Source organism: Rhynchophorus ferrugineus, unplaced genomic scaffold (assembly GCF_030347505.1).
Source record: "Rhynchophorus ferrugineus isolate W39M unplaced genomic scaffold, kcgeb_rfMv2 rfM6, whole genome shotgun sequence".
Classification (NCBI taxonomy): Eukaryota; Metazoa; Arthropoda; class Insecta; order Coleoptera; family Curculionidae; genus Rhynchophorus; species Rhynchophorus ferrugineus.
In genome coordinates this window covers 33,130,597-33,142,802 of record NW_027472585.1, presented here as the reverse complement: position 1 = coordinate 33,142,802, position 12,206 = coordinate 33,130,597, and the positions used below count along the sequence as shown (strand labels likewise).

Sequence of the window (12,206 nt, the reverse complement as noted above, 5' to 3'; positions counted from 1 at the left end):
GCCGAGTGTGTTTGTCCGGTTGTGGCGCGGCCAATCGGGGTGCCGGCTGTTTTGATGCACTCTCGATCATACACCCCTCACCCCACCACCCGACCGTCGAACCAAAACCCTCCCCCTGCCCCAACGGCCACCGCCCCCTGCCGCCCTCCTTCAGTAGCATTCAGACACTGTTGCCGGATTAATGATACAACGTTTTAATTTTAACATGGATACCCGATACCGCTGGATGTGAACATTGATTTTTTTTCATTTACAAAATATATATGTCTGTATTTGAAATAAGTCTATTTTTACGAGATGACGCAATAATAGAACTGTGAATTAATTCTAAGGGATTTTTATATAGTTGAGAATGCAATGACATAGATTCAATGATGGTGACTCGCCGCTATAGACATAACATAAATAATGTATAATCTATCTAAAATATTTTTGTACATACGTCATCAAGATGTTTAATGTATTATGTGCCACAATTTGTATATTCGTTTTCGAATCAGACAATATTTTCATTTTCATTTTATTCTAGTTAAAAAGAGACAGAATGCTACCCGATAAATTCGAAGGTGTAACCGAACAAGCCTGTCAAAGTCGTCCGGTTGTCGAACGTATGCAGAATTCTTCAAAACTATAATGATAAAAGGCCGGCTTGGTGGCGCAGTGGTAAAGCCGATGGGACGGTCCTCATGTTTGTGATTGTTTAAAATTTGTGAATGTTCTAGGCAAGAGTGTAAAATCCGACAAGGAAAATGATCCCAGTCACACCAGTAACCAGGCTGGGTAAGACCGGATGTCTTCTGAAATGATTTCTAAAGTTGATCACTCGTCAGTCGGTAGGCTTAATGCTGAGGACCGTGGTTCGGAGCCCACGTTAAACTTTAGGCCCAATCCAGATAAACCCATAGTTGGTATAAGGAGACTTTAAAGTTGTTTTAATGCTTTGCTTGTTTTAATAAATTTCAAATCGCTGCTTATTATTACTCTAATAAAAACTTCCAAAGCCAGACAGAACATATTGCGTCTCTAATCAGTTATTTTGAACAGGAACGAGATAGTGGAGGCCCCCTCTTGCCAAGACTTGAGAATAGCCAGTTTAATTCGTTAGAGAGATAAGCATTTTTACTTTTAAAGATTAATTTGCTGCGATTTTTATTAAAAATATCTTCAGGGTCTTGCAGTTGCACTGAAGTATGTACACGGTCACTAAAATATCTAAAAAAATTAAAAATCGTCCTCATACGAAGCGGGTGACAAGTGAAGATCAACTTAAATCTAGTTTTATAAAGAAAGATATATACAGGTATTAACAGAACAAACGAAAGTGAAACACAGCGATATCAAAATGTCTTTACAAGGAAACACTGTGCTGTATCACTGAAATATCTCAAAAATGAACAATATGATAATCTTGAATTGAAAAAAAGTCCTCATAGGAAGCGGGTGGCAACCAGTGAGTAGTTTTTCAATACAAACATAATTTAATACAATTATTTCAGAGGAAAGTGTTAGTCTGAAAAGTATCGAAGTGGTCTAATGGAACTCCCAGATATTGCTTTTAAATGAATACAATTTCTAAAAGCATATAATAAAATTAATGAAGAATTATTTCAATTTGTGGATGTAGATGAAACATGGATATTTTATAATGGGTCAATATACTCATGGCAAGATAAGAATAGTGTTATGACAACAAAAGTTAATGGAAAAAGGTAAACGTTGGAATAGCAATTGATTAGGTTTTATTAGTCATAACATGTATTAATAATTCATTGCAGATATTTTACTTCATGCTGGAAACAGGAAGGGTTAATAGCACCTTCAGTCTGGATGAACAAATGTTAAATAGATTTCTAATCTTAATTCTTAATTCTTAATTTCTATTAACAGCTTAGTTATTCACTTTAATGAAACTTTCTGAATATGATATGATTCAATGCTGCCAATTTCTAAGACAGAGTGATGAGAGTGGGAACTATAAAGGTCAATATAAAATTAATATGATAACTGTAGGAAATGTTATTGTAGAGTGTAAAAGATGTGCACATATATGTGTGTAACTGTTCAGAATATACATGAGCATTTGATAGAATGTATCAGGAGATAAATAATAGTAACTGTTTTGTAGATCTGGCAAATGACTTTAGGACAATGGAGTGATTAAATCTAGTTTTATCACGAAAAGTGGATACGGTTATTAACATATAAACTAAGAAGGAACTGCTACAAGGAATCACTATACCAGGGACACAAGAACTAAACACAAAAGCTAAATATGCTCTCTAATAAAAGTAAAATATATCTCTTGGATATACAATTGTTAATTGGGTGGATTAGGCCTCCAGGGGATACAACTACAAACGCGCCTAGAACACTAACTCATAGGTGGTATAGAAAAGAGTTCATTGTAAATTTAACCAAACACAACCTATAAACTATTATAACTATGTACTTAATTATATCATTCGATAATATATGCATTAGATGTACTGTAATGTTAAAATAAATTATATTTGATAATTTGATTGTATATCAAAGCCAAACTGAACTAAAACTCAGAGTTGATGCGACAACATTACAAATTTTTCGACATCACAAATATCCACGACGGATTACTAAAACACTTTGAATAGACTATATATTAAATAACTCAATAATACTGAATGAAAAACAGTTACGTAATATGTTTCATTGACAATCATTCGTCAAGTTTTCATCCACAATAGTATTTTATTAAGGTATATTTCACAAGAATTATGACGTCATTTTAACGGATACCACAACTTCTAATGCATCAGATGTGGGACGTCATCATAGAGGCAACAAAAATAATTTATATGAATGGTACCATGGTGTGTTTGCATAAAAATAGAACGGAATAGATAAAATACCTTCCCATTATAATATTTAATACAACTTGATCTCTTAACCAATCGCGGAAAACCTGTTGAGCAACTCGTGTATACCATAGCCCGATTTCTTCAACCAACATCACATTCTTCCAGTATCCCCGACCTTTCTAAACTAACAACACTAATAACAACTGTTCAGCGGCAGCTGACTTTAATAAAGAAATACATACATGCATCTAATACACATTAAATCTTTTTTTTTCAATCACAACAAATCTTTTATAGATATAGCGATCATAGGAGTTATGGTAATACAAAAGACATCTTTAATAACTGTTAATTAAAAATTTTACTTCGAAGTAATTATAATGTTTCTATACCCATAATCTAATGTCCATGCTGTTCTATGTGTATTCCGAAACGAATATTTTGTTACCTTGTCATACATAATAATATTTTCTGCATCATTATATTTTGTTGTTAACTTGTCAGAAACCTTTAAAAACATTTTAACATAAAATGTTTACGACACTAGTTCATATATATATAGTATAACGATCAACTATTAACTTTTGGTGTGTTATTATGTTAAATTAATTGACACAAAGAAATTAGTTAATATCTCGTAGTAAACATATGACTCACAATGTACGTCATAATTCCATTCTAATTTTTCGAGTATCATTCGGTGTAGTTTCCGAAAAATAATTGACGTCAAAATGAAAAAAAAAACAACATTAAAAATAGATTTATAGTAAATGCACAAGATAATGTAGAGTAAAATGTACGCTCGGGTGTAAAATAAAAATTATATTTAAATAAAGCAATATAAAACAAATTAACATCATAAAGAAAGAAAACCAAGTTCAAGAATAAATGTGTGACAATTCTGAAACCAAATTGAAAATATACCTTAGCAACTATAAGTTAATGGAACTGATAACTAATAGTACAGATAAATACCTATATTATCGGGTACTAGTATTGATAAATAACTATTCTGACAGGTTATAGTAGTTATAAATAATGCTATTGATAATATCAATAACACAAGTTTCCAACAAAATAGATGCTTGAGTATTTTCAAATGATATGTATTTTGGTATGCCATATATTTATGTCTGAAAAAAAAATTAAAAAATCTAAACCGTCAGGATTGAATGTGCCCAAACTTCGTTGGCTGATATTCTTGTTCTAAGTTTTGACGAAGATGGTGCCGTACCTGAATGCGGTGACCTATCAAGATCTGAATTAGAAGATGACAGTAATCACCAAATGTTTCCCCATGGCCAGCTAAACAGCTAAGCACAGTACAGCTAAATAAGTTGGTAAGGGACTTGAATCATCCAAACTGCTTAGATGCTCCAGGCTCAAAAGCCGGAAGTGTCTTCCTCCTGTTTTGACTACTTTTCACTCACTACGTTGCCCAAGAGGATATGTTTATTATACCAATATTGAAGATTTGATGAATGTATTTAACATCTAATACGATATATCACAATATTCAACAAACTATTATGTTTCTATTTCTGTATACATTTCATACATATATCATATTTTATACCTTAAAGAAACCTATAAGAATTTGAAGCTAGCTTTTCGAAAAATAATTTTTTTAGTTCCAAAGATCAGGGTGACAAGATAAGTTTACCAAATTCATATCCTTTTTGTATCTTTTACCACAGCAGCACATAACACATAGCATAATATATTAATGAAGCAATTTGTAAAGTGACTTCACAAAGATGGACATTGCTTCAGGTGAATGATTTCATCAGGGCATTAAAGACATGGGGAAAAGATACCAAAAAAAATGGAACATCTCAATGATATCAATCAAATTACTAGTAGGTGTTTCAGAGAGATGGGCCAGATTTTTCAGAAAAATATATTTGATGTTAAGGGTTTGTAAATATTTATATTTTATTTTAATGTAATAACGCATTGCATTGATTAATATACTTTTAACGAAATTGTCAATAAATTTATTATACTATGCTAAAAAGGAAAGCATTTTCGGATCCAGCACACCCAAAAAAACATAAAAATTACGTTGCAAAATCTAAAGAACTCTTAGAATTGTTTTTGCAAAACTGTATTTAGGGTAAATGATGTGGCTCGGTGAATAGAGGTAAAACGAAATGAAACAGTGGTGTTTACATTATGTGACCGTTATTACCGGCTATATAAAAAAATTGTGAAAAATACAATTAGATAAAACGGATGGCAGCGGTGTTACCTGGAGACGTGGCTTGGGCAATCGATGGTGGCACGTCTAAATCAAACGATGATTGAGCACTGAATCAATCGAAATACCCTTCAATAACATCCCAGATATACGTCTCGGGGTTGTCGCCAGCTATTTGTTATCGGGTTCTAGTTGGCGCTGCTGGCACCCCGCCCGTGTTCAACATCTGGGATTATATTTCTGGGTATTTTGTAGACCGTTATTCCACGATGTAAAATTCGACATACCTCAAAGTCGCTAGATGTATAATAGAAAATAATAATGATTGATAAAATAACCACGATAGATGGATAATATTAGGCAAGAGTAGTCATTAATAATGACAGATAATAATAATAGACAATAGCGATAATTAATAGTAATGCTAGGATGAAGTGTGATATATGCACACGTTACGAAGGGATTGACCTCACAAAATAGCGCACGATATATTTGGTTGTACCATAACATTAACTATAATGATCGTGTAATAAGCTTAAACAACAACAAATAAATTATTACCAATCCATGACCTGCTCTCACGGCAGGTGTCTATTTCTCAAATAATATGCTGTCGTACTACTTCGAATATTCTTCACTATAACTTTCCACCGAGGAAATCGTCCACTTTTCACTCAACAGACGTGTGCACACAGTTGCATGGAAACATGTCGAATTTCTCTTAAACATCGCTCTCGAAAAACCTCGAGCTCAAGTCAATTTTAGTCTTGATTGTAATACCCCCTCTATTCCACACGTAACATCTTAGAGAAGCAAAAGTTACTGCAGCTTGACTTATTTCGAATATTACTGATTGTTCCAACTGGATTCTGTTGAGGTTTACATTAGTTGGAAATCTGTCAGTTATCAGGACTTTGATCTTTTCTTCATTAATTATCAAGCCATATGGATCGATGTAAGTAGACCAGATTCGTCAAGGGGTTTTGCATCATATTGAACGCCAAGCCTACTCTTAAAAACGTTTCCTCAACAACATCTCCTTAGCGAACACCGGCTCGAACCTCAAATGTTAAGCTGTTATGGAAATTTAACGTTCCTGAGACAAGTCAAGATATCACGCCTAGCAATAATAGCCCACGAAAAAAAACCGGCAATGTTGCCATTCATGATAATTTCCCTTATTATTGGAAACACAAAGGCCGCAGATTCCACAAAAAAATAAAAGAAACCGTAATCTCGCCTTTTTATTCATTTCGTTACGTTTAAAAAAAACATTACAGAGAAAATATAAACAAAAGGAACTTATGTTTGCAATACCCAACAAGCAATTATTCATTAAGTACAAGCAATTATTCATTAAGTAGCGATAGAAAAAGTTCCAGTCCCGACAAATTAATATTAATTCCTGAACTATAATGGGTTCGTATATTTCAGTCACCACGAAGAAGCCAACCAGCCCGAAGCCCATCATAATTACCGTAACCTAGACACAGCAACGCTAGCGTTGGGAATTATCGACTGAAAACGGCTATCGACTGTTTAGTAATTGACTAATTTTTACTATCGACTGTTTCATTCTGCTATTTGCAATCGTGACTAGTTCGTTCCACTAGTGCTTAACGTTCTGGCGTTGCCGTCCTAGCTGCGACCTCTAAAATAATGTGCCGAATCTATGTAAATATATGGTTTTATGTATAGTTTGCAATATGATTGTAAATATCGATATACATGAATGAAACAACCTTTTGGGAACTCACATTTTTTAATATTATTAATTAATGTAATAGGGTTAAGAACATTTTGTCTGATAATTAGTAAAATACTTTTGACCGTATTTATTTTATTTTGAAAATTATTAGATCTCTTTTGATTTTCTACGTCTCTCGATGTTTCTATCACCTTTTTCATTGAGGTTGCAATGAATAATAATTTTAAGTTATTCCTAATTAAGAATAAATAAAATTGCGTGCGTAGTTAAAGATTGATAAGGATTGATTGAGAAAATACAATACAAATATTTAGAGGTCATTGTTCCATTCCTCTTTGCAATCAGATCAAATATATAAAATATAAAAATAGTTTTACATCATTCAAAATGAAACTGTTTTTTCTTTCAATAACAGTATTATCTCTTTCCTTTTCTTCTCCAAAGAAAGCTTGTGAAGGAATACATACGTCTCACATATGGCACGGTTGAAATAAAAAACATTGATAAATACACTTTAAAGTGAAATACAAATAAGCCAATTACTTTTATTATATTACGTCATCGTTACTGAATTACCAAATGAACTGCTATCTCACTGCTGCCAGTAAGATATGAGGTATTTGAAAAACTTCTGTTGAAAAGAATGGAACCGATTATAGAGAGTAAAAACCTAATACCAACACACCAGTTCGAGTTTATTGACAATCAGTCAACAATTTACCACGTTCATAGAATAACAGATGTAATTAAAAAACCCTATGAAGATAAAAAGGCCTGTTCAGCTAGATTCTTAGATGTAGCACAAGCCTTCTATAAGGTATGACAGACAGGTCTTACATTACAACCAAAATGTTTAGTGTCAAACAAAAGGAAGCCGACTCTACAATAAAAGAAGCAAAAACAGGTGTACCACAAGGAACTGTATTTGGGGCCAATTCTTTACCTACTCTACATATATAAGATATACCATGAATGAAATATATCAGAACGGCTACATTTGCTGATGCTATCGGACTCTTGCTATCGGAGACAATACCGAAGAAACCACACGAAAATTACAACAGACAAATGGCAACATAAATAACCGTACGCAGATCTGGAATATACAAATTAATGTATGTGTATGTGCAGTTTACAAGTAATCAGACTGCAAAGCACCAATCACAATCATTAGTTTGTGAATTATAGCATTTTGAGTGAAGCAACTTGTTATTATGAAAAAAATGGATAAAAAGGAATTTCGCGTGTTGCTAAAATATTACTTTTTAAAGCGCAAAATACAGTTGAAGCAAAAACTTGGCTTGATGCCGAGTTTCCAGACACTGCCCCAGGAAAATCAACCACCAGGGATTGGTATGCTAAGTTTAGATGTTGTGAAATGAGCATCAAAGACGGTGAATGCAGTGGACGCCCAAAAGAGGTTGTTACCGACGAAAACATTTAGAAAATCCACAAAATGATTTTGAATGACCGTAAATTGAAACTGAATGAAATAACGGACACTCTAAAGATAACAACTGAACGTCTATCATTCACGAATATTTGGGTATGAGAAAGCTCTGTGCAGGCGCGCGAGCTCACTTTTGACGAAAAACAATGACGAGTTGATGATTCGGAGCAGTGTGCATATGCACTGTCACTCAGGAAATCAAGCGAATTACAAGGAGACATGCGGACAGATTCCATCCTCATGTCAATATCGAAGTAATACAACTTTTGGATAATACCAAAATAGAACACAGACTGAAAATAATCAAATCATTTGAACTTGTGTAGTGTAGTGAGGTGCATTTAACAGAAAAACAACAGTGTTAATACATAAACATTATTACACCAGAGACTAAGATAGGGCCGATAGATCATTCTAGATATATATCTAGATTTAAGTTATTATAACGACAAATTGTATGTTAGTTGGCAACCACCAGTTACATTGTAATACATTTTATATCACTTTCTAAATATTAAAAAGCCTTGAAACATATTTGAGATCATTAATCCATTTCTTTTTTCACACTGCCACTTGCCAATTTAAAATTATTTAAAATGAACTGATCTATACGACATACAGAATCAAACAGCTATATCCCTCCTTTCCTCCCTCAAAATTAATAGGAGAAGGAATACGTACATCTCCATTTGTTATCGCGAATGGAAAAACAGTCGAAGAGCGCATCATATGAAATAGAGGTTGCCATTTTCAGTCGACTACTTGTTGGACTATCCACTAGTTCGACTGTTTTGCCACCATTGACTGTTTTCGGTCGATAGTCCTCAAGGCTAACCAGCAACAACATATCCACGGATCAACTTGACGGGAACCATCCTTCTTCAAGCAGTGAACGAGCGCCCATCACACGGGTGATGGGACCCAACGTGTTCAGCTTCGTCACGACCCCGGACGATTTCCGTTCGCCTGGCGTCGGCAGCTTCGCGGAAAAATCTCGGTCGGCCGTGGCGGTCGAGCTCCGAGTTATTTATCTCGGAAGCTCATTAGTTTCCTATGGCTCGTTTTGCAGGTGTTTCTCTTTCTCAATCATCCGGCGATGGTAGCGTTTCTCGGGAGGCTCTTTCTTGTCCAATCATTTATCAGCCGTCGGAAATTCGGATTTTTCCGATCATAACAGAATAGAAAATATATATTTGCAATCTTTTGTGTTTGAGTTTTGCGCTAGTCGAGATTGTTCTCTTTGTTATCTGGTATCACATCCGTTTCATCATTTAATAAGATTTTTTTTACATTTAATTGGTAATAATAGGCTCATCATTTTAAAATCAAGCAACATATTAAATTTGTCTGTACTCTGAGAATTCTTCATTCTAAAAGAAGCATTTATTGAAAAAGATTGATGCAATATATATTAATTAACATATGTTCCGTTATTTTCTACAGCTCTTCCATCTTTCTAGCTAAATACCAATCAATTTTTTCACTTTTTCAGCATTTTGAAACCGTGTTCCATGCCGCATCGACCTGAACAAATATTAATCGGAAGACGCTATGTCCGGTGAGTTTTGCGGGCGCTTCAAAATTATTTTATTACAGTATTCATAACTTTTACAATATGTGGGCATACGTTATCATGCAACAGTACAACTTTTCGTCTATTACTGGCTTGTGCTGGAGTTTTTCTTGCAAAAATACGTCTGTCAATTCACGTCAGCAAACACCTGCAGGATCCGTTCTAATCGATTTAACAGTTCATAACACACAACATCTTGCAGATACCACTATATGCACAGTAAGACTTTATGGCCATGAACATTCCAGTGTGAATGGACTAAACCATGTCTTTGGTCTTTGCATGTACTGTTGCAGTTGATCCACTATTCATAACATACCACAAAACCCTTCCAATCTTTTTGAATATTTCCCATGACATGTAAACGTTTGTAAATAGTTCAACTGCTAAGCAATCTGAAAATTCGTTGAGAGTTTGAATTGGGTTTTTGTTTAATATATCTTGAAGTTCATTATCTTTAAACTTTTTTGTCTTCCAAACCAGATCACCATACATTTCCGGAACATGTCTGCTGTTCAGGTGCTTCACTCATGGCAATATCAGCTCTATAATCATGCTCTATGGCTTTTAGGAAAATACGTATAACAAAATTAATAAGCACATGGCTTATTACTAATTTTGGATTCATCTTGATCAAGCACAAATTGTTTTTATAAGCCTTGTTCGGTCTTGTAGCATTAATTTATAGATAAAATAACTTATAAAAAGAATGGAGGACCTTTCTTAATAACCAATCGATTAACTTTTGTAAGAATTGTGTCACTGGATCGGATTGAAAGGTTGCTAATGGCATAAGTTTTTTTATGCTGCTCGTGCATGCTCATGTTTCTCGACGTATTTGATTATGTTTGATATGCCACATAACATTTAGAATAATTCTTAGTGTTTTACATCGAAAAACTTACATTTTGTATAATGGTCTGTTAAGAAACGAGACCATATCTTCTAACCATATAGAACGAAATTCATTCATCATTCATGCAATAGCCTGATGCATAAGGATGTTGATGTTAATTAAATTGGTGGTTTAGTTAATCTACATAAAAGAAAAAATTGTGCTTCCGACGTGCCTCACTATCTTATAATATAGGTATGTAACATTTACGATAATTTGGGCGAACCTAACTTTGAATAACTACAAAACACTAACAAATAACTTGAAAATTAGTCTTTGATGCTCTGTTTTTGCCTAAAACTCTGGCTTGGCCCAAGAAGATGTCCTCATGAGGTTCTTGTCCTGAAAAGTTCGATTTTGTTCTTTGTTTGGTTCGTAATTAAAATTGCTCATTTTTTATGATTTTCATTTCGATCTCATTTCACACCTTCAGTGAATGCGTAAAGAATTGCTCTCTCAACGGTTTTTCACAATGAACTCAGAAGGTTAATTGGACGGTACTTGAAAAGAACTAAATTTGAATCCCTATATATGAATCAATCCTAGCAATCTCAAAATGGAATTATGCTTATTATATTAGCTAGTTCTGTAAGCTGTTTATGAGAATTATTTTAAAGTTCTCGAATGTTTGTGTAAAAAAGACCAAAACCAAAGCTGATGTGGAGGACTATCCAAGTTGAAAACATGATAACAAACAAAATGGTACAGAAAATGGCCAAGAAAAATATATATTGATATTTCAGCACAGCTTTCTTTAATCCTATAATAACTCGAACTGCTTCGATATTTGCTTAGCAGGAAAAGTCGATGGCTTTCACTCGCAAAACAGATAACATTTTCAAAACAAGAAAAGCCACTGATCGATCATTTTAAATACTTAATTGCATATATTAAAATATGTATCGATTATGTAAAATACTACGCATATAAATTGATGCATCGTTCCATGTTTATTTGCCTCATATTTCTGTTTCCTATTTGTTCGAATTTACTTCGTCCGATTCAAATAGATTAATATTTTTATTAGTTTTAAGAAATATTACAAGCGAATTAAGCATTAAAACTTATTATAAATTAATTCAAACATATAATTTACTAAAAATTTAGATAAAGATAGGACACAACCTGTGAAATTTAGTTCTTAAAGATTTTAAAAACAACTTAATATATACAATTGATGAACAAAATACTATGAACACTCGACAAATAATCGACATATAATCGATTTCAAAAAAGAAGAAGGTTCTATTTTCCCCGAATTCTCGGTCAATTATGGACCGATTTTCAAAATTATTTTTTATTCGAAGTAGTGCACTTCCGATATGGTCCCATTGCAACCAAGTCAAGATCCGACGGGGGAGGGGGTAAATTGAGGGAAACCCTCAAATTTCAAAGGCACGTACAAAGTTCTCTCACATTTTTTTATCTAAAATAATCAGATATTTGGGTATAATGTTATTGCTGAACTGATGTAACAGAAGACCGACAGTCGTTCAGTGCAAAAGCCATTCAGTTTGCTTTTTAAGCATTATCCATATCATAT

General features: G+C 33.7%; 1 long non-coding RNA gene across 1 annotated transcript; it reads left to right on the top strand.

Annotated features, from left to right (window-relative positions):
- The first annotated feature begins 981 nt into the window (after window positions 1-981).
- LOC143198629 (uncharacterized) lies at window positions 982-1,833 on the top strand. The gene is made up of 3 exons (XR_013006263.1): window positions 982-1,450; window positions 1,497-1,709; window positions 1,776-1,833. It is a non-coding gene; the product is annotated as an uncharacterized LOC143198629 (long non-coding RNA).
- Window positions 1,834-12,206: the final 10,373 nt, after the last annotated feature.